This window comes from Tenrec ecaudatus, chromosome 16 (genome assembly GCF_050624435.1).
Source record: "Tenrec ecaudatus isolate mTenEca1 chromosome 16, mTenEca1.hap1, whole genome shotgun sequence".
Lineage (NCBI taxonomy): Eukaryota > Metazoa > Chordata > Mammalia > Afrosoricida > Tenrecidae > Tenrec > Tenrec ecaudatus.
In genome coordinates this window covers 23,786,573-23,810,677 of record NC_134545.1, presented here as the reverse complement: position 1 = coordinate 23,810,677, position 24,105 = coordinate 23,786,573, and the positions used below count along the sequence as shown (strand labels likewise).

At 43.9% G+C, this 24,105-nt stretch overlaps 1 protein-coding gene across 1 annotated transcript in view; it reads left to right on the top strand.

Annotated features, from left to right (window-relative positions):
• The first annotated feature begins 3,308 nt into the window (after positions 1–3,308).
• RNF185 (ring finger protein 185) overlaps positions 3,309–24,105 on the top strand; it is a 44,436-nt gene continuing 23,639 nt past the window's right edge. Inside the window, exon 1 of the mRNA XM_075533656.1 lies at positions 3,309–3,440. The gene's annotated coding sequence lies outside the window, so the exon portion shown is untranslated. The remainder of the gene's footprint in view (positions 3,441–24,105) is intronic.

Genomic DNA, 24,105 nt, shown 5'->3' with positions numbered 1-24,105 from the left:
GGTTGCACTATAGGTTATACAGCAATGAGAGGGGGACAATCTAGGGATATGCATGCAATAGGAAAGGGAGAGATTGGAAGAACCCATGTGACAAGAAGGGAGGGAAGGGCAGTTACTAGATTCAGGATGGCAGCCTAACTTTGGATGTCACTGAGCAGGTTTGACCTGTTCTCTGGATCTCCATAGAAACCATTATCAGTAGGGTGTAAACCCCACCAACATGGACTAGGCTAATGGTCACAAGCCTTTAGGGAGAAGTAGCCTATTGGGCCTACCTGTGGTGGAACCAGACAGTAGTCTGGCAACTGACTGCCTTCAGGGAGGATTTCTCTAAGCATCTGACTTCCCACCACATGCTGGCAAATAGCCTCTAATATTTGGCATGTCTTTGGGGGAGACAAAGCTGGGGAAGTCTCTTTATAATCCCACAGGTGGCGCACCCAGCACCTGATCCACAGGGCACAGCTCAGGTGAAACAGGAGCTGTGCAGAGGGAGTGTCACGGCCCATAAAGCAGGTGAAGGTTGGGGCTGGCCATGCCTCCGGTCTGCAGGAGGGTGTTGGGAAGGAAAAAAGATCTCACCTTTCTCACCGGAAGGCCAGGCCATTGTCTAGAATGGAATGTTGCTTACAAAAGTTCCAGAAGGCTGCACTGTATCCGCTAGCCAACAATTGACTTGCCTGTCTCCTCTCACGACTTCTGTTAACCGCTATTGCTTAGTTTTGTTTTTTCCCTCTGCCCTCCCACCCTTTTCTTTTTGTTCTTTCCTTGTCCTAGCTGGTGAGGGAAAGCAATTTTGTCCACACAGCCCAGCCACACCTGTACCTACTGAATTCTCACCCACTGGTCAAAGGCCACCACTCTCTCCTGTATAACCTGATTAACAGGCAGCCACCAACACCACTTCCTATTGCCCTGAACAGTAGGTCATGAACAGTGAAAGAGAGGTGCATACACACTCTCATTCTTTGTTATAGCCATCAGGAGAGAGGGGTGAGCATTTAAGAGCACACAAGCACCAGTTAACTACAAATACAACGCCATGATGTCTCTCAGACAGCAGTCAATTTCAGGTCACAAGAAGTGAGACAAAACTCAAAAACCCAATTCACTGCTGTTGAGTCGATTCTGATCCACATGACAGAGTAGAACTTCCCCTGGGGGTTTCCAAGACTATCCATCTTTACAGGAGTGGAAAACCTCGTCTATCTCTGGAGGAGCTGGTGGTGGTTTCAAACAGCTAAACTTATGATTAGCTGGCCAATGCTTAATGCACTATGCCACCAGGGTTCCGTTTAAGAAACAAGATAGATCAGTCAAGCTCATTGTTATCTTTATTCTCAAAAGTTCTTTTCTATTAAAAAAAACCCTCAAAACTAAACAAACAAACAAACAAAAGAAACAAGATAGAAACTCAAATAACTGACCGAAACACAACCAGAAAACAATCCTGGGAGAAATAGCATTGGAACTACCTGATTAGAAATTCAGAAGAATGATATTTAGGTTCTTCAATAGACAGAGAGAAACATTGTGAAAGCTGAAGATGAAATCAAGGAAAACACCGACATTTCAACATTATCTTATTCTTACCCAAAGTGCCACTCGGGCTTCATCCTAGGCACTGGTGAGCTTAACGACTGGTATTGACCTTTTTGAATTGGATAATCGTAAGGCCTACCATGCAACAAATGGCAAATTGAAGAATGGGTGTATTAGTCCGGGTTGACTAAAGAAACAAATTCACTGGCACTCAAATATGTGTAAGAAAGAGCTTTATGCAAAAGAGCAATTGTATATTGAGAAAACAGCCCAGCCCAGTACAGATCAAGTCCATAAATCTGATATTAGCCCATAAGTCCCATACTAGGTGAGGTAGTTAGTTTATTGTGCTACCCTGGCTGATAAACACATGTGGGGTAAATTGAAGGGTGGCTTTGAACCGTGGATCTTAAAGATCATAGCCCAATGCATAACCACTAGGCCACCAGGGCTCTTAAGAAGAAACTGGACTACAAGACTACAAGAAACTAGTCTACATGAATCAGGACCCTGTCAACCCTCAGATCAGAAGAACTAACGTGCCTGGCCATCACTATCAGCTGTTTTGATCAGGGCCACAATAGATGAATCTTAATAGAAGAGGGCAGTCAGATGAACTCCAACTGAAATCCTTTAACTTTCCAGATTCACTGAACTAGTTGAACTGGAGTACTTCTCAAAACTATTATCCTGGGATACTCTTCATTTACTTATTTTTTTAATTTCACAAGAGAACATGTATTAAAATCTTTAAGGAGACAAGGGCAACACAGACATAGCATCCTGATGAGGGAGGCCATTAGCACAAAGTCATAATGGTGTCCCAGGTGTGCTGATATTTTTAACTTTCAAATGGTCATGGGAGGTCAAGGAAAACTATCACAGATGCATGGCTGCCGACAGATCAATACATCATAGTTACAGATGAGATTAGCAGAGCAGGAATGGGGCATGATTGGAATACGTACATTGGGGTAGATGGTAGCTTACAAAATTGGTTCAGGGGCCTCCCCACTCATGACTGTGTGATGCCTAAATGATGAGCACACACACACAGGCAAGACACCAGCATAGACTGCCCCTCACTTGGCTGGTCAGGTGGGACGAGGTAAGGTAATGCCATTCCCAATGCACCCCTTCCCCTCCTAGGATATTTCTTGATTCTCTATGATGTTTATTAGGAACCCTGGTCATACACTGAGCTACTAACAGCAAAGTCGTTTGTTCGAACCCAGCAGCCGCGCTTCTTGGGAGAAAGAGGATGTCCACTCACAAAAAGATTTAGTCTTGGAAACCTACAGAGCAGGTGTATTCTGCCCAATAGGGTGGCCATGAGTCAAAATTACCTTGTTTAGAAGTTGGCTCTCTACCATAAGAAGAGCCTTCTCTTTTTCCCAGTTATGTATCTATGCGCTCACTAAATCAAAGTCAGCCAAGATTAGTGGAACATTACTTTATGCAATTGGAGTTCGTTCTTATGTATTTTGAGTCTCAGCTGCTCCAATTGGAGTAGAAGGATCCTCTTTGAGTTGGAGCCCTTCGACATATTTCTGTTATTCTCACAGCACTTCCTTCCAGGCTGGTGTAACAAGCTCATCCGGTATTTCTTTGGCCCAGCTCGGGAATCAGCCTTTCCCCCAAGAAGCCTTAACCCTGGTCCTTCCCAACACGAACAGGCCGCTGTCCGCGCGCAGGCGGAACTTTAGAGCCCGGGCGTGGGCGGCCGAACAGGGTGGCGGACCAGCCATTTCCGGTCGGGACCGGAAGTCCCGGAGAGGGGCGGCTCCGCGTCAGGTGACTGGTGTCCGCGGAGGTGGGTCGACGAGCTTGGCCAGAGCCACTCCGTGGCGGCGGGACTCGCAGGTCGGCGGAGCGGTGGATAGGCTGCGGCGGAGAAGGTACGCGAGGGCCGGGGGCGGCGGAGCTGGCATCTGGGGGACTGGGACGAGCCCGCGGGCTGCCGCACCTGAGCCGGGCACCCCGAGACCACCAGCCCCGGGCCCTCCGCCTCGGACGGAAATCGGGGCTGGGGGTGGTGGAGGTGGTGGTGGATACAGACTGGGCAACTGAAGGGGAGGGACTGCCTTCCGGACGGACTTCGTCTGACCCGCTCAGTGCGCCTGGCCAGTCCCGTCCCGTCCCGGTCCGCCTTTGAACACACTTGGGGTGCTTTCAACATCTGCCACAAGATCGAGGCGAGTTTAGGTCGCGGGGGGAAGGGAGTTGGGCTGGGAGTCAGAGACGTCGCTGCTTAGACTTGAGAACCACAGAGGTATGTTCCGGTCCAAATCTCTTTCCGAGACTCGGCCTCCGCTTGTTTGTAAACGAGGTTCGGTGGCCTGGCACCATCTGTGTAGAAATTCCTAAGGAGGCATGCTTTAAAATGTCGCCTGGGTCTCACAGCAGAGCTCTGATTTGGAATCGGGGTAGAAAGTCTAAGGTACGGTGCTGATGTTTCAACCCCCACTGATCTTAACAGCTTTCCTGCGGTTGGGCTCCTCTCCTACCCTCCCTGATTGACTATCTCTGTGTAGGGCATTCCACATTTTCATCAAGAGTAAAAATAGCCAGCTTTTTTTTTTAACATATTGGGGGTGGGGTACCCAGAAAATCGGGATTGTTTCATCAAAGCTATGGTATGTATTAAAAAAATTTTTTTTAACAAAACAACCTTATCACCTTCAGAATACTTGCTTATTACATGTAATACATTTGCCAAATCTGCAATTCCATTCTTGGAAACATTTTGCAAATTTATCTGTTGGGATGGTTGACAACACCTCCGGGTTTTTTTCTTCACCTCTTCTGATCACTGTCTTTCCATGGCTCACTGCATTCATGGAAACAAAAAGAAGTCACAGAGTGTGGTCATGTGAGTAAGGTGCGTGTGACAAGAGGCATGCAGTTTTGGCTAAAAACTGGTGCACTGAGATGGCTGTGAGCAGGTGCATTGTTGTGGCAGCAAAACCAGTCCCCCGTCTGCCGCAAATCAGGCCTTTTTGGTTGCACTCTGTTAGGCAATTTTTCAGAACCTCTGAATAGAAAACTTGATTAACAGTCTGACCTTGTGGAACGAATTCCAAATGCACTGCCCTCCACACATCAGAAAACAAATGAGCATTGCCATGATCTTTGATCCACTCTGATGAGTTTTGGGGGTAAGGTGACAATGGCATCTTCCACCGGTTTGCTTGATTGATGTTTGCTTTCGGGGTCGTAAGCACCGTGCCGCAAGGATAGCGCCATGTCTCACCACCAGTAATGACCGTAGGAAAAAAGTCTGGGTCGCTTCAGAGCTGTTCTTTCAAAGCCTGGATGTTTCCCGGCGATGCTGTTTTTCATGATCAGTCAGAACCTGAGGCTCAGATTTTGCAGTGACCCTTCTCATTCTCAAATCTTCCGTTAGTATTTGCTGAACCAGCTCTAGGGTAGTCCAGATAACGTCCCCAGCTCTTCAGTGGTCTGTGATCGGTCTTCAAGCACAAGTGCACACATTTTGTTGACATTTTCATCCGTTTGGGAAGTTGACAGATGTCCAGAATGAGGTTTGTCATCAATCAACATTTCACCTTTTTTGGAATGAGAAAAAACCACTTATACACTTAAATTTTTCCCGTAGTGTTGTCCTTATAAGCTGTGTTCAACATCATAGCAGTTATTGTGGCATTTTTCCTGAGCAGGAAACAAAACTTCATAGCCACACGCTGTTCTTTTAAATCAGCCATCCCCCAAAACGAGGTTCAAGTAAAACTGCTTTTACAAAAAAGTTCACTGTGACCAGAAAGAACCTTCCCTGGAGATGCCATTGGGTGTACTAACTCAGAGCGAGTTGCTAGATTCTTGCCTAGTGGGAAAAACTGCATGAAGCTCCGCCTAGCGAAGATTTTTCCAATTTCTTTTAGGTACCCCCTCATGCCATGCAGTAACGAATGCTCATGTGTAAGATGAGAGTCATGCTGCTGCCTGTGATGCTTAAGGTCAAGTGTTAACTTGAATGGTTTTGTCCGCTATGTAATGATATAACTAGTTATACAGTGCTGTCATTTGGCAGTTATGTAATGATGGAGGCTGATGTGGTTATTCCCCATAGTCACACTATGACCTGGACTTTGGAACCTAATTATATCAGTAACTGAGGTGAGGGTGGACCAGTAGTTAGCCCTTCTTCATGATGAAAAATTGTAGTAGGTAGCCCAGAAAAGAACACTAGAAGAAGGAACTCTCTTCAAAATTCAAATAATTTTTATAGAAAAGGGAGCTTCCCCTCCTTTTTTGAGGGTCCTGAAAGAGGAAGGACAAGGTGGAAGAACTCCCAGGAGAGACCATCAGTGGAATGGATTGCCTCAACAGACAGTGCGTGGGCGTCCTGTCCAGGGAGATGTATAGGTATTAGATGAAGGTTCCTTCCAACTTGAAAGCCTCCGATGCTGAGTACAGGCAGTCCCCCTTGTACAAACATCAGGCATATGAACAACCTATATTATGAACTAACCCCGTAAAGACAATTAAAAAAAACTCAAGGTATTTGAAGTGGTGTGTAATAACAGATAGGTGCTGCTTTGTGATGTGTGTCGAAAGATGATTATTTTTATGTATGGCTCCTATAGTGTGTCTGGAAGGCTTTCTTTAATCTTTGCATTGAAAGGTATACTATAGTACTGGATATGAAGACAAATATTTGACTGACATTGTTGAACCATGCCGAACGATTTTTCAAATTCTGTACAAATTCACCTTGAAGGAAGACTTAGGAATAGAACTTGTTTGTGATTCAAGGCTGCCTGTAGTGATTTTGACTTTCTGGTGCCCACTCTATACTCAAATTAAAGGTGACTTCCTTTTTCTGCTTCTTTTTCTTGAATGACACCCCCTTCCCCCTCCAACCCTTGGAGTAAATAAAGCCCGTGGATCTGGTCTTATGCGTTAATCCTATGCATCTTTCTTCTTTGCAGTGGCTTTAGAATGACCCAATTACCTCTTACTTGTAACCAAACCCATTGCCATTGCGTTGATTCCTTCGTAGTAGCCCTGTAGGTCAGAGTAGTAATACTCTGTCCCTATGATTTCCAAAGCTATGATCTTAGGGAAGCAAACTGCCATGTCTGGCTTCTGTGGAATAACTAGTTGATTCACACTGCTGGCCTTTTGGTGAGCAGCCAAGTACTCCTCAGCATCACGTGGGGCTCCTTAAATATTTGCTGGACAAATAACTAAGCAGGATTCCCTTCCTCATGATGTAATAGTTTAATTTCTTAGGACACTTTGGAAGTGCCTCCTTAATATGTTGTGCTTGATCAGGTAAAGCCAGAGAATTCTCTGGATTAGAGTTGAGAAGCCTCCGTTGAAAGTGACATTGACCTTGCTCACCAAACACGTGTATTTCTAACAAAAACAAAAAAAAGAAAGGGACATTGAAGTGGTTGAGGCCAGCCTCTCTCTCAGACACAAATCCATCTTTAATCCAGTGAGAACCAGCAGTGCTTGGTGTAAAGATGTGCTGCTGATGGAGAGAATTTTTGCCCTCTGTTGGCTAACATGTTCGCCCACAAATAAAACCAGTCATTTTGTGGAGTTGCTGGTTCATCTTCCTGATAGGTAATCTGCAAATAATACTTACAGGATAAGTTTTTAAAAAACATTTTGTCTTCTAATCAGCCATCAAAGCTCCTTATTTTGTGTTAACAGAATTCCAAGTAGATGACTATTTTTTTAAAAACCTGTCTGAATGATCAGAATATAAAAATTGACCCGTGATGCAAAGAATCTTATGACCCAATACTGCTGACGTACCTGCCCGTTCCAGTCCCGCCCCCCTCCTCCCTCCAAAAAAAATTGGATTTTGCCAAAACTTTCTGCTTGCCTTTACTTAATTGTGTTTCCCTAGATTAAAAATAGTTGTGAAATGCTTGTTCAGATATTATTCAAGAGCTGGGTAAAATTATCCTAATTTGGAAGCTAGGAGATAAGTGTTTTGACATTTTTCCATCTGAAAATTCCCTTTAAAAGAAGTGCCTAAACTAAGATTTTTATAAGTGTGTTCTTTGGGTCCTAATTTGAAGAATTGCTGGAGAACAAAAGTGGTTCTCTGGTAGAAAACTAAGTTCTGGGAAAACTATACACACTCCCCCATCCTGAAGTTTTCACATCATATTTAATTTCCACATCTTCATTGCCTAGTCAAACCTTTTTCTTATTTTTATTGTCTTCTATGACGTAACACTTTTAGAGTGTGCTGGACAGTTATTTTGAAGAGCGTCTTTCGGTGTTTGAAAATTGAGACGTCCTTCCTACGTTGTAGAACTCCCTGTGTGTAATCCAGTGGTGTGCATTGTATTCACACGGCTGTGCAGCATTACCACGCACCCAGACAAGCGCCCTGACCATGAACTGTCACTCCCCTTCCTCCCTTCCCTGCCAGACACACGTGTTTGTTTGTTTCTAAGCAGGCTTATGCATATAGGGGCTTCAAAAAGATCGTGGAAATGGAATGAAAGATAATGGAATTTTCCCACGAGCTTTTTGAAAGCCCTTCATATATCAAAACTCCCTTCCTGTTTATGGTGGAATGATAATCCATGGTAGGAATATAGCACTTTGTATCTGTTAGTTGATGGTCATTTGGGCTGCTTCTACCTTTGGAAACAACTTTGAATAATGTTGCTATGTTTAATGTTCACACACAAGATTTTGTTTGAACACATCATTTCCATTTTCTTGGGTACATAGCTAGGAGCGGAATTCTGAGTCACCATAGCAATTTCTGAGGCGCACTGAACGGCTCTTTATGGTGTCTGTATCATTTGACGTTATCTCCAGCCGTGCATCAGGGTTCCCATTTCTCAGCATCCTTGCCAACACTTGCTGTTTTGTCTGTTTTATGTCCATCTTCGATGCACTCAAATTGATAGCTAGCTGTGATTTTATTTACAATTATTTCATTGATGAGTGATGATGTTGAACCTTTTTCATGCGCTTATTGACCATTTGTATATCTTCTTCCAAGTACTGTCTAGGCAGATCCTTTGTCCATTTTGAAAGTGGGTTATATTTATCACCATGTACATGTTCATAGAGTCCAGGCTGCCCCTTGAAGTAACTTAAGAGTGAGCTACTCCAAAGAATCTGGCTGATGTTTCAGAAGTTGGTCATCAGGTCTTTCTTCCAAAGCACCTCTGGGTGAACTGGAACCTCCAACCTTTTGGTTAGCAGCCAAGCACATTAATTGTTTGCACCACTGAGGGACTCTACTTAGTGTTCTCAACAAAACCAACCGTCCTCAAGCTGGTCCTGATTTATAGGAACCCTGTGGACAGAGGAGGACTACCAAAGCTGTAACTTTATGCAAGTTGATTCAGCATGTTCTTCCAAAAGTAAAATCCATTGCCATTGAATTGATTCTAACTTGTAGCAACTCTATATAGGGCTGCTGAGACTAAATCTTTACAGGGGAGATAAATCTCATCTTTCTTCCAAGAGTAGCTGGTGAGCTTGAACCACTGACCTTGCGGTTAGCAGACCAGTACCCTTCTCACAATATTGCCAGGGCTTCTTAGCATGTTCTTAGTGACGTAGAAATGTAGTTTTTAAACAGTAGAGAACAAAGGGGCGTCTGGCTCATGTTTCTAAGATGAAAGCCTAAATGCTATGTGGCGATCATGGACCGTGCTTCCCTCCTTTTCACATCTGCTAGACATGCGTCCAGCCGTGTATTTCGTTGGTCAGTGGGAGCAAAGCACCTGAATGGTAGTCTCTTGCCCCTCATCTGGCCTAATGACACAAATGCAGTATTATAGATAGCCTTTTTATTATTTTTTTAAATTAATTTTTTATCATTTTATTGGGGGCTCTTACAGCTCTTATCACAATCCATGCATATATCCATTGTATCAAGCACATCTGTACATAGGTTGCCATCATCATTTTCAAAACATGTTCTTTCTACATGAGCCCTTGGTATCAGCCTCCTCATTTTTTTCCTCCCTCATGAACCCTTAATAATTTTTTTTCATGTCTTACACTGACTGCTGTCTCCCTGCACCCATTTTTCATTGTGATTGGTTCTCCCTTACAACCCTCCCCCCCTTCCCTTACCCTCCTAGTATCGCTACACTACTCTCATTGTTGGTCCTGAGGGGTTTATCTGTCCTGGATTCCCTGTGTTGTGAGCTCTTATCTGGACCAGTGTACATGTTCTGATCTAGCCAGATTTGTAAGGTAGAATTAGGGTCATGATAGTGGGTGGGGTGGAAGCATTAAAGAATTAGATAAAAGTTGTGTGTTTTGTTGGTGCTTTACTGCACCTTGACTGGCTCATCTCTTCCTTGTGACCCTTCTATGAGAGGATGTCCAATTGACTACTGATGGGCTTTGGGTCTCCATTTTGCCCTCCCGCTCATTCACATCGATGATTTTTTTTGAGGGGTTTTTTTTTGGTCTTTGATGCCTGATACCTGATCCTATTGATGCCTCATGATCGCACAGGCTGATGTGCTTCCTCCTTGTGGGCTTTGTTGCTTCTCAGCTAGATGGCCGTTTGTGTATCTTCAAGCCTTTAAAACCCCAGATACTATGTCTTTTGATAGCTGGGCACCATCAGCTTTCTTCACCACATTTGCATATGCACTCATTTTGTCTTCAGGGATCATGTCAGGGAAGGTGAGCGTCACCGAGTGCCGGGTTAGTAGAACAAAATGTTCTTTCATTGAGGGAGTACTTGAGTGGAGGCCCAATGTCCTAGATAGCTTTTTTAAAAAAAAGTTTTATTGGCTTCTGATTCACATGTCATACAATTTAATCATTTAGGCATATTAAGAAGAGTTGTATAATCATCACCACACTCAATTTCAGAACATTTTCTTCTATTCATTGTTGTTAATTCCCCATTTTCCCCCAACCTCTAGGTAATTATCAATCTAGTTACTGCCATGCCTCTAGGTAATTATTAATCTAGTTCCTGTTTCTATAGGTTTACCTGTCCTAGATTTCATAAACAGAAAATCATACCCAAAAAAACCCCCCCAAACACGACAACAATTACAAAACAAAACAGAGGAAGACCTCAATCAAAAAGAGCAGGAAATATTAAAAAAGAAACAACTGTAAACTGAGGCAGAGGAAGATCAAATGATGTTACATTTTAACCTAACTACATCTGTCACAAATGAGCTCCTCACATCCCTGGACATGGTCAGACCAGCAGCTTAACCCATCTGGGGACCTGCAAATGGATGCAGAGAGCTTAGGGCAGTGAGTCAAGGAGGCCAACCTGGCAGGAGGCTGCGCTGTGGCTTTCTTTGAAGACTTTCCAGTTGGAGGTTTCCTGGCAGGGTAGAGTGCCCCCAACACTTATGGGACTAAAAAGCTTTATAACACGTTGTGTGTTACAAACACTTCCCTGTTGCAGAGGCTGGGCAGAGACCTGCACCCTGAAGACATGGCCAAGAAGCTGACCTGGCTTAAATAACTTGAACTTGTGTCCTGAGTTATTCCAGATCTTACATACGTAGACTGTCACTTCCCTAGTAAGCCCTATAATCGTGAGTATTGCCCGTGACTTCTGTGTGGCCCTTGTACGGAACCATAGAACCGAGCAAAGAAGTAGGGAAGGATGGCTACTATCAGAATTGGTGAAAAGGTGGCAGGGTGGAGGTATGTTTGACCTCTGCCACATAGGAATTGGCTTCGGGCTGGTGCTGATGGTGGTTCTCTCCCCCTCTCTTGAATTTTGAAGACCTCTGCTGCCACCTTGCCATTGTAATAGCGCATCATGATCAGAAGCAGCAGGTCCGTGGTCATTGAGACTACTCCCGTGGAAATGGCCTAGGACCCTGATAAGCAGTTCCCCCTGCCGTCCCTCACCCAGTTGGCCCCTCTAGTAGTCTCTGAAGCACCTGCCAGTTGCTCCTCAGAGGTGCCTTGTGTGGTGTGCGTGGCAGAGGTTTCTGAAATGGATGGCTAGATAGCTCTGTGGACCTTGGGCAAGGCCCAGGAACATTTTTTAAAGCTTTCTTAGCAGTCATACCTCTCTGCACAGGCACTCTCAGGTGAATTTTAAAAGACACAAGTTAAGTTCTGACTGGATCATGCACTTCTTGAAGGCAGGAAGCAGAATCTTGTCTGGATTGCTTTTATTTTTTAATCAGGTGCTTGACATACTTGCCATATTTGCCAGACTGACCGCAAACATAACTAGTGGAGGTGGCTTGGGACATGTGCTTGATTTGTAAACATATATTCTACAACATACTTGACAAAGTGCTAGTTTCATTTAATTATTTTTAGCCAGGGTGTTCTGCTGGTTCTCCTTAAGATCTGCTGGAAGGAAAGCATTGTTTTGTCAAGTATTGTTTGGTGTCATTAAAATCTTAGAAAACTTTTGCCTTGATTGGTTAAATATTGTCAACCTTACTCATTGGTTTTCATGCTTTCCTTTCAGAGAATTTTAGCTGTCTTTAGCTCAGTCTTAAAGAGCCCTGGTGGGACTGTGGCTTAAGCTTTGGCCGACTAACTACCAAGTCAATGGGTCAGAGCCACCAGTGGCTCCTCAGGGAAAATAAGGAAGGCTCTTTGCTCCCAGGAAGATTGACATTCTCGGAAACTCTGCGTAGAGAGCCTTTCAATTCGATGGCATTGGGTTTGGTGGCAACTTTAGCTCATTCAACCTTAGCTAAAAAGGTGTATTGATGAGATTTTATGAAATCTAATTAATGTGGAATGATTGCTAGTGGGGCAATGGGTTAAGCATTAGACTGTTAACTAGAGGGTCTGCTGTTTGAGTCTACCTGCTGCTCCACAGGAGAAAGAGCAGAGGGCTTGCTTTCCTCAGGATGTGCAGCCGAGGAAACCCTGGGAAGTGCTGTTTTGTCCGATAGATAAGAGTTGCAGTGAATCAGAATGGACTCAGCCGTGGGTTGTTTTTCAACTTAATTTATGTGCTTTTACCAACTACGTAAAAACGAAAGCAAAACTTTAATATTATAAACATGCCTGCTGATAATGAGAGGATAGGACAATTATTCCCTTATGCCGATCGCTGATAAGGATCCTGGTTTTGTTAGTGGCCAAGCTAAGCGTCAGACTAGGTTTTCTGGCTCTAGGTTGCTCCTGTTTTTATTCTTCTTTCCTGGTTTATTTTTTAATTTTTAAGTTATCAACATAAAATTCACATATACAAATCATTGGTTTAAACATTAAAAAGAATTGTACAATCATGACCACATTCAATTTTAGACCATTTTCTTCTTTCTTTTTCCTGTACTTATTGGCTCCTCGTTTGCTCCGAGCCTCTCCTGTCATGACGAAAAGAAACCATTAACCCCATTACTGTCTCTATAGATTTACCTATCCTGGATATCATATGGGAGCCCTGGTGGTATAGTGGTTATGTGTTGGGCTGCAGTCTGCATGGTCCTCAGTTCAGAACCACCAGCAGCTCCACGGGAGAAAGACTGGGCTTTCTACTCCTGTAAACAGTAGAACCTTGGATACCCACAGTGGGTCTCTATGAGTGAGCATTGACTTGTCATCAGTGAGTTTGATTTTGATTTTTCAGTGAGTAAGAATTTCATATAAAGGAAAATATACAAAACCAAAACCAAATAAAAACCTCAACAATAACACCAAAATAAACCAGAGAAAAGCCTCAATCAAAAAGAAAGCAGGAATAATAAAAACTAGAACAAATTTAAAATGGGTCAAAGGGAGAACAAATGCTAAGGTGTTAAATTTTAACTACATCTGCATTAGTGTACTTTCCAACGCACTCTATGTGATAGCAAGACTAGTCCCATCACTGGTCAATGGTCAGAGGGCATTCATCAGAGGCTTAATTCATGTGAGTACCCAGCAAATAGATTTTGGGCTTTCAGTGTCATCCGTAGCCTTCTGCAAACTGGGTGCTAAGGATTTGATTTGGATTTTATTATTTACAATCCTTGGATCACAGAGACTGTTACGCTTCTTCCATGTGGACATGTCACATAGATGGCTGCTGGCTTTAAGACAGGTCCTTAAGACCCTAGATGCTATTTTTCTGATAGCTGGACACCATCCACATTGCTCCTTTGAGTTCTAGTAGACGAGCACTGACCTTCATTGAGGGCTGTCCATTCTAGAAATCTTCTTTGATAAAGTATTTTCTCCAGCTTTCTATGTGTGAGCAGAAATCGGCAAATCCCCATCATTCATTCACATACATTTATTGGATATGTACTGTATCGGGCACTCACTATGTTGGTGCCTCTGGGAGGTGTCAAACGAGTATGAGCAGTAGATAATCTTCCTTCGCAATAGTGATATCTCCAATGGAGGTAACACCTATTTTGAGAAATCTTGACCTAATTCTTTTTTTTATTTACTGATTCCCCTGAACTTCCCCCATTTGTTTAAGAGTTTGGGGTAATATTTCCTTGTTAAAAAAATGACTGGCTTTAAAGCAGTTATGTAACATTTCCAGTTCTGAGAAGCATAATCGCTGAAGAAAGTTAGGTTCTGTTGCTGATGTTCAGGAGCGATGCATAAGGTTTTCGGTGACTACTCCTACCACAGTGGGGGCCAAATCCTTCTTCATTGTATTTTCTGAGTCTGGAAGCCCTGCTCTAACCTGCTTACGTTGGTGATTTTGCTGGCATTTGCAATACCAGTGACATCGTTTCCAGCATCACAGCAACAAACAAACCATCGTGTTTGGGTAAAGAAGAAGGGCATGAGGAGGAAGGCCCTCGAGGAGGTGGATTGACGCTATGGCTGCAGCCATGGGCTCAAACATAGGGACCGGGTGATGTCTCATTCCATGTGGATAAGGTCGCTGTGGGTCAGAACCAACCCCATGGCACTGAGGGGTGTTGTTGTTAGAAACCATCGAGTTGGTTCGAGTCACAGCGACCCTATGAACGGGACAGAACGTTGCTGGGTCCTGAACCATCTTCACAATTGCAGCCATTATGTCAGTCCATCTTGTTGAGGCCACCTTCTCTTTTGCTGCCCCTCTGCTTTTCCAAGCATGCTGTCCTTCTCCAGGGACTGGTGTCTCCTGATAACATGTCCATAGTATGTGAGATGAAGTCTTACCATCTTTACTTCTAAGGTGCACTCTGACTGTACTTCTTCCAAGATAGATTTGTTTGTTCTTTTGACAGTTGATGGCACTTTTTTTTTCAATCATTTTATTGGGGGCTCATAATCCATACATAAATCTATTGTGTCAAGCACATTTGTACATCTGTTGCCATCATCATTCTCAAAATATTTGCTTTCTACTTGAGCCCTTGGTATCAGCTTCTCATTTTTTAACCCTCCCTCCTGCCTCCCCCTCAGGACCCCTTGAGAATTTATAGATTATTATTATTTTCTCATGTCAACACTGTCTGACATTTCCCTTCACCTACTTTTCTGTTGTCCGTCCCTCAAGGAGGGGCTTATGTGTAGATCCTGATCTGTTCCCCCTTTCTACCCCACCTTCCCACCACTCTCACCACTGGTCCTAAGTAGTTTATCTGTCCTGGATTCACTGGGTTTCCAGCTCTTATCTGTACCTGTGTACATCCTCTGGTCTAGCCAGATTTGTTAGGTAGAATTGGGGTCATGATAGTGATGGGAAGGAAGCATTAAAGAACTAGAGGAAAGTTGTATGTTTCATTGGTGCCATACTGTGTGCACCCTGATTGGCTCGTCTCCTGCCCGAGACCCTTCTGTCAGGGGATGTCCAGTTGCCTACAGATGGGCTTTGGGTCTCCACTCCTCACTCCTCCTCATTTACAATGATAAGATTTTTTGCTCTTTGATACCTGATCCCATCGACACCTCATGATCACACAGACTAGTGTGCTGCTTGCATGTGGGCTTTGTTGCTTCTTAACTAGATGTTCAAGTCTTTAAGATCCCAGACGCTATATCTTTTGATAGCCAGGCACATTCAGCTTTCTTCACCTCATTTACTTATGCACCCACTTTGTCTTCAACGATGGATCATGTAGGGAAGGTGAGCATCATGGAATGTCAGGTTAATACAACAGTGTTCTTCCCTTGAGGGAGTATTTGAGTAGAGGTCCAATGTCCATTTGCTACCTTAATACTAAATCTATAAATATATGCACTTACCATAGATCTATTTCCCTATCATCATATATAAATATATTTACATATGTACATGCCTGTATTTAGACCTCTATAAATGCCCTTTGCCTCCTAGTTCTTTCCTCTATTTCCTTGTACTTTCCTCTTGTCCCACTATCATGCTCAGCCTTCATTTGGGTTTCAGTAATTCTTCTCGGTTACATTGCCCTTGATCAAGCCCTGCAGGGCTTCCTACACCCTCCTCGCCACCGATTTTGGATCACTTGCTGTTTCCTTGTCCCTGGGTTTGTTAACACCTACTTTCCCCCACCTCCCAATCTCCTTTGGCCCCTCGGAACCATCGATGCTGTTGTTTTCTCCTCCAAATTATTAATCCAGCATATCTTCTCTAGATAGACCTACAGAGATAATAATATGCACAAAAAAACAAGACAGAGCAAAACAAAGCAACAAAAGAAAATAACAACAATAACAAAAGAAAAACCAATGACAGAAAAAGGAGAAAAGCCTGTAAATAGTTCAAGGTCTGTTTGTTCATCTTTAGGAGTGTTCTCTGGTCGAGTCTGGTGGGCTGCTGCCACACCCTGGCCCCAAAGTCTATTTTTGGTATTCCCTGGGGGCTTCCTTGCTCTGTTCCCCTTGCTGTTCTGGTGCACGCCCTTAGTGTTTTGTTTCAGTGTGGTGGGGTCCGATCAGGCACAATTCCCACACTGTCTCCTGTGTTGTCCCCTATGTGGATCAGTGAAGGATGCCGTGTCTCGTAGTAGGGCCAGCCATGTGGTCTTCTTTGTGTACCTCTCTACTGGTTCTCTGCTTTATGCCAGTATGTTGCATTCACATCTTGGAGCACTGGGTTGAAGTCTGGTCCCTCTCTCCCTGTGGAGATATAAACAATACCCTCCCTTTGGGTGGGTTAGTGCCCTGTGCCCCCGCTACCCATTTCTTTTAATTTTCTTTTTCCCCTCCTTTTTAGTTGGCTACCATATGTACCCCTGGATTTGGTCCATCCCATGGGCAGTCGATAGTACTTTCAGTATTCTTCACCAGACCATAATTCACATGCCTCCATTCTTTGGTCTTCCTTGTTCAGACGGTCGAAAATACCATGGAATGGGTCAGGCACAACCTAGTCCTTACGGTAACATCCTTGCTTTTCAGTGCTCTAAAGAGATCTGTGCAGCAGATTCACCATTGCAGTGCAGCTTATGATCTCGTGACTGCTGTGTTCATGAGCATTGATTGTGGATCTCAGCAAGACGAAATCCTTGACAATTTCAGTATTTTCTCCATTTACCTATTGGCCCAGTTGTGAGGATTTTGGTCTTCTTTACCTGGACTTGCAATCCATACTGAAGGCTGCAATCCTTGATCTTCACCAGCAAGTGCTTCAAGCCCTCCTCGCTTTCAGCAAGCCAGGGTGTGTCAACTGTGGGAAGTGGGGGAAGGAGCTGATACCAAGGGCTCAAGTAGAAAGAAAATACTTTGAAAATGATGGTGGCAACATACTCTGTACAGATGTTCTTGACACCATGGATGGATGGATGGATGGATTGTGATAAGAGCTGTACGTGCCCCCAATACAAATTATTTAAAAAAGAAAGAGTGTCGATGCTTATCCCAGGTTGTTTGTAAGCCTTTCACCAATTCTGATACTGCATTCTTCATGTAGTTCAGCTTCTCTCCTGGCGTTGCTTTCGAGATTCATGTGGGAGCTATGCAGGGTTATCTTCTGAACCTCAGGGTCTTGTGTGCATTTCCTTCAGCTTCAACTGGAATTCCCATATGAGCAATTGATGGTTTGTTCCACAGACGGCCCCTGGTTTGTTTCAGCTGCTGATGCTAAGCTTTTCCATCATCTCTTCCCACAAGCAAAGTCCTTTTGATTTCTGTGTATGCTGGGTGGAGGAGTCCATGGGTAAAGTCGCCGTTTGTGTTGTTGAAAAGGTATTGTGATGGAGGAGGTGTTGGTCTTCTAAAATTCTGTCATGTGACCCCCAGCTTCATTTCCCTCACCGTGGCCAGGTTTTTAGCTACTGTTCTTCCTCCTCATTTTCAGCTTTTGCGTTCCAATCGCCAGTAATTATCAGTGTATCTTGACTGCATGTTGATCCGTTTCAGACAAAGATGTTGGTGAAATTTTTATTTCTGTGCCACTAGCTTTAGTGGTTGATGCACAAGTTTGAATAATTGTGGTATGACTGGCTTTCCTGTGTACATAGATATTATCATTGTACAGCCAACATTGTGCCTCAAGATAGATCTCGGAATGTCCTTTTGATGGTGAATTCAAAGCCATTCCTCCTGAATCTGTTATCCCTAGAAATGACTTTCTGATATCAGTCTTTATGTGTTCTGTTTAGTCTTTGACAACTTCCAGTTTGCTTAGATTAGTACCTCGTGCATCCAGTTATTAGCAGAGGTTTACAGCTGTTTGTTCTCATTTTGAGCCCCAACCCATCAGCAGCTGAACATCCCAAAGGCTTGACTCTTGAAGGCTTAACTCCATACATGTCATTGTGGTTGTCTCTACTTTGGGAAGGCAACTCCTCCTCAGTGGTATTTTGAATGCCAAGGGCCTCATTTTTGGCACTGTCCCTGACAAAGTTCCGCTGTTGTGGGGTTTTCAGTGGCTCATTCCTCAGAAGTAGGCAGCCTGTTCCTTTTTCCTAGTCTGGTCTTAGTCTGAAAGCTCTGCTGAAGCCCACTCACTTTGGGTGACCCTGCTGGCATTTGAAATGCCAGTGGCATGGCTTCCAGCGTCACAGCAACACACAAGCCACCGCAGTGTGACAAACTGACAGAGACATTCTTTTAGGGTGCTGATTTTCCAACACTTAGTTGGGGAGGTTGACTCATGTTGAGCATTCCTGTGCATCCGATCCATCAACTTACACATTTATAAGGGGCTCCTAAAGGTACTTGATCCTAAGCTGAGGAAGGCACCTGGAAGCGGGCTGTGGCCTTGGGGAGGCATATGAACGGATTATTGGGCTCCCTTTTCTGAACCACATTGGTTTAGGAGTTGTGAGTGGGTAAGGGCTTTAACAACTCTCAGCTTTAACGTCCCTGTCCCAGTGATGCTAATGATGATACATTGTGCTTCCTTCTGTGGGAAGCTGTAAAGATGAAATTCGATAATTCCTGTAAAGGATTGAGCACAGTGGTGCTTACTGTAGCAGCACAGGACCCTGATTGGAACATTTGCGGCAAGGTCTGGTTTTGTCTGGTTCGAACTAAGTGTGCTTCATTCTGTAAATTACTCAGCATGTAAACATTTTGTTCTGATGTCTCACCTACTCTGCCTTCAAGGAGTGATGCCTATTCAACAAGGGAAGTCGTGACTCATTCATTCAGCACATTAACCAAGTACCGGATTAGTAGCAGTGTGGAAAATATCAAGGAGCAATATAGTTCTGTGTACTCAGAGAGACATTAACATTTCTCCAGCACTTAAACACTCCCCCTTTCTGCTTTGTCTCTTTATGACTTTGCTGTGAGGGTAGTGATAACCCCATTTTCACAAGTGAGTTTTTCGTGTCACAAAGGCTCTGAGATTAACATAACTTCTCTGAAGTCAGAGTAAGTGGTAGAACTGACTACTGAATCCAGGGACTTCAGGGTCACAAAAGTCTCTAAGAAGCTAAGGGACATTTTAAAAATAGTGAGTGATATAAAGGACAACAAAAGGCAGCTTCTTTCATGGCTCTTGAAAATTCCTGCCAGTAATAGCCCAAATCGTAGGTTCTCCCTTTTAAATAAAACCTGGCACTCTAAACCAAAACACCTGTGGATTGAGAACTAGTGGGAGACTGGGAAGAAGCAAGAACAGTCACCCTAGACTCTGCCATATTTGAAAATTGTTGTGCATGGAATATGGTGGCTCTCAATAATTACTTGTGAGTCATTTAGTGAATTTGTGATATTTTCCCACACCGTCAAAAATCATGCCACATTTCTCATTGGAAAACATACCTGTCATTGGGAAGGACAACGTGGGCAAACACTCATTGGTATTGCTTGTGATTTGGTAATTCTATTTAAGAAACTTGAAGGGGTTGTTCTACTCTGTAAGATTGCTGTGAGTCAAGTGGGTGAAGGGAGACGTCGGACAGGGCAAGATATGACTAATAATTTGTAAATTATCAAGGGTTCATGAGGAAGGGGGGAGCAGGGAGGGAGAGGGAAAATGAGCTGATGCCAGGGGCTTAGGTGGAGAGCAGATGTTTTGAGAATGATGAGGGCAATGAATGTGCAAATGTGCTTTACACAATCGATGTATTGATGGATTGTGATGAGAGTTGTATGAGTCCCTAATAAAATGATTTTTTTAAAAGATTGCTCTGAGTCAAAATCGAATCGATGATAGTGCATTGGGTTGGTATCAATTAAAAACACAGAACCCTGTGATCCAAAAGATGCAGTCTAGGACCATTGGTCTCCAGAGTGGGGAAGCAACTTGGCCGGGTGTCAGGGATGGGACAGAGACTTTCAGTCTTTATTCTTTTGTACCTTTTGGATTTTGAGTCATGCGCTTTATGATGTGACTAGTTGACATCAAGTTGGTTCTGACTCATGACAACACCCTATGCTACTGAGCAGAACTGCTTCTTGGGGTTTTCTTGGGTATAATCTGAATGAGAGCAGGTTGAGGGGGAGCCTTGATGGCATAGTGATTGTATTGGGCTGCTAACCTCAAAGTTAGCAGTTTGAAACCACCAGCAGCTTCTTAGGAGAAAGACGAGCCTTTCTACTCCCATAAAGAGTTATAGTCTTGGAAACTCACAGATGCAATTCTACCCTGCCCTATAGGGTTCCTATGAGTCAAAATGACTTGATGGCAGTGAGTGAGTGTCCTTTGAGGTACTGCTGGATTGGCTCAGACCTCTAACCTTTAGACTAGCGGCCAAGTGCAAACTAGCTAACAAGGATTTTAAAAAAGAATCCGTGGGATTTTATAGTACTCTGGGAGAATTATCGTGCTATCGATTGTTCATACCTGAGAGTGAGTGTCCTTAATCAGATTACTTTTCTTTTTTGTATCTGACTGAGATCGGAAGGTGTGAAACTTTCACATTTTTCCTACATTTGCTTCTAGGTATCAAAATAATAACATAGCACGCGCTGTGGACAAAGTGGGAAGTGCATGTAAGTGTTGAAAGAAAGAAAAAAAAGTAAAACCGGTGGCAAGGAGGGTGTTGGAGGCCTGGTAGGGCTTGATCAAGAGCAAGCAATGTAACAGAGGAATTAATGAAACCCAAATGAAGACTCAGCATGATATTGGGACAAGAGGAAAGTACAAGGAAATAGAGGAAAGAACTAGGAGGCAAAGGTCATTTATAGAGGTCTAAATACAGGCATATACATATGTTAATATACTTACATATGATGATGGGAAAATAGATCTAAGTGCATATATTTATAGGTTTAGTATTAAGGTAGCAAATGGACATTGGGCCTCTACTCAAATACTCCCTCAATGCAAGAACACTTTGTTCGAATAATCTGGTATTCTGTGATGCTCACCTTCCCGACACGATCACTGAAGAAAAAGCAGGTGCAATAAGCAAATGTGAAGAACGCTAATGGTGCCCGGCTATCAAAGAGATAGCGTCTGGGGTCTTAAAGGCTTGAAGGTAAACAAGCAGTCATCTAGGTCAGAAGCAACAAAGCCCACATGGAAGAAGCACACCAGCCTGTGTGATCACGAGGTGTCGAAGGGATCAGGTATCAGGCATAAAAGGACAAAAATTCTTATCATTGTGAATGAGGGGGAGTGTGAAGTGGGGACCCAAAGCTCATCTGTAGGCAACTGGACATCCTCTTACAAAAGGGTCATGGGGAGGAGACGAGCCAGTCAGGGTGCAGTGTAGCAGTGGTGAAACATACAACTTTCCTCTAGTTCCTAAATGCTTTCTCCCCCAACTATCATGACCCCAATTCTACCTTACAAATCCGGTTAGACCAAAGCATGTACACGGGTACAGCTAAGAACTGGAAACACAGGGAATCCAGGACAGATAAACCCCTCAGGACCAATAATGAGAGTAAGGATACCAGGAGGGTAAAGAGAAGGTGGGGAAGGTCAACATGTAACCCCCTCCATGGGGGACGGCAACAGAAAAGTGGGTGAAGGGAGATGTCGGACAGTATAAGACATGAAAAAATAATAATTTATAAACTATCAAGGGTTCATGGGGGCAGGATAGAGGGGGAAAATGAGGAGCTGATACCAGGGGCTCAAGTAGAAGGAAAATGTTTTGAGAATGATGGTAGCAGCAGATGTACAATTGTGCTTGACACAGTGCATGTATGTGTGGATTGTGATGAGTTATACGAACCCCCAATAAAGTGATTTTAAAAAAAGATGTTGCCTCAAAAAATATTATCACCTGTAAATACTATGTTCCTTTTTTAAAAAAAAGGAAACTATACAGTCAATTATTTATCTGAAACAAAGATGAGAATGTAAGGGAGCAGGGAAACTAGATTAATGGTTAATGGAAAGAGAACAACCAGAACAGAAAGAATAAGCATGTTCACACATTGTGAACAATGTATCCAGTGTCGTTGAGCAATTTATGTAGAAATTGTTGAATGGGCATCAAACTCCTCACCAAACACACTAAAATATTTTTTTTAATTTTTAAAGCTTAAGAAATTTGTCCACAATTATACCAGCTCGAGAAAAATACAGCTAATATGTTGGGCCTCTTTTCTAATTTTGTTAACCTTTTGCTATTATATAACATGTTCAAATATGTATATGATTTTGATCCTGCTTTTTTCAGTAAGCATTATACTATTAAAATTCCCATGTAAGCGATATTTTTATGCAAGCCTAATTAGTTACCATGTCTTCTGTCATATGGGCAGGTTAGTTTGCTGGACCAGGGAATGGGCACTGGAGAGGCAGAGAAAGGAGGAGAAAGTCATGGAGCCCTTTGGAAAGATTGGGTGTGAATTCGGGGACTTGTAGGTGAGGTCTGACCAGCAGGCCAGAGCTGAAGGGCACTAGGAATTTAACTACCCTTTCCAAGCGTGGAAGCGGGAGCGCCCTCCCCGGTGGTGCAGTGGTTGCATGCTGAACTGCTAGCCACAGGCTGCGCAGTTAGAATCCACGAGCTGCCAGGGGGGCGGGGGCTTTCTGCTGCTGGAAACAGCTATATGAGTTTTGGAAACCCATGGGGCACTTCCTGTTGTGGAGGTCACTGTGAGTGGGGATCGACGTGATGACGCTGAGTCTGTCCTGGCCCCTTCATGAACTGGCGTGTGCTCCTCTTCCTGCTTCAGATTCAGCCATTGCCGTCCCTGGGCGTTCAGGTGGACCTTGTGACTCTAGTCACACCGTTTTCCTCACAATAAATTGAACGGTCTGTTTGCCCTGTCCTGGGTTTATGTCTGTGTCCTCCCCAGCATCTGACCTTATGCACTCAGAGGACCCCTTTGTCAGCGCCCAGAATGCTGAATTCCTTGTTGATGGGTGTGTGTGAGTCCCACAAGCAATCCGAGCTTTATAACTCTGTGAAGGCTCCAGAGGGGCCTTGGTTGAGTAGATAGGGAGCTTAGAGGATGCCAGAGAAAGGAACCAGAGCAGTGCCAAAGGCAACTGGTCTTCTCCCCCACTTCTCTCTTGCTAAGCCGACGCCACCCAGGCCCTTGGTTTTCCATGGCCAGGGCTCTGAGTTAGCAGAGGAGCCTCACTACCACTAGACTCTTACTTTGAGAGAGAGGTTTCTCTGTGTTCCAAGTTCCAATTGAGTTACTTAGATTTCTTCCTGTTCTGACCTTTTGTGAGTGTGATGTAGACATTCTTAGAGTGCAGAACTCACCTCTACCTAAGTGTGCGCCAGCAGCAGCTCCATGAGCTAGCTACAGGCAGGCTCTGGTGTGCCAGGATTCCTGCAGAGCAGGACCCAGTATGCGCCCACAGGAACAAGAACTCTGCCAAGCCCCTTTTCAGATCACCCAGATTGTAATCTTCCTAACTGAGATTCATGTTTCTACTTGCCTCTGTACACCCTCCTCTTGGCATTTTTAAAGTTAAAGTGGCAGAGAAGGCAGATTGTGAATACTTGCGTCTCTGTAGAACTTGAGACTACTTCCAAGACACTTCCTTCAGAGATCAGATTCCCCTGAGGTTCCTGCAGGATGTGCAGCCCTTAGGTTGTCTCACGTGCTCAGGACATATGAAGTGGGTCAGGGCAAGTGGACCGAAGGCCAGCTCTGAGAAGGAAAGGTAATGGAGTGAGGAGGCTGGGTCAGTCAGTATCCAAGGCCAAGCTTGGAATTCCTAAGAGGGCATGAAGGACGGAAAATCTACCTCATCCTGGCCATCTCAAATATGGAAATGGTTTTCAAACTAGGTGTAAATTTATTTCTTAAATGATTAGCATTATCCTGATGGATCAAGGGTTGGCTGGTCTGAGATTTTAGCAGACTGACCACTCACCCTGCAAGTATATCTGACTTCTCTGGGGTATCTGAGGAGGG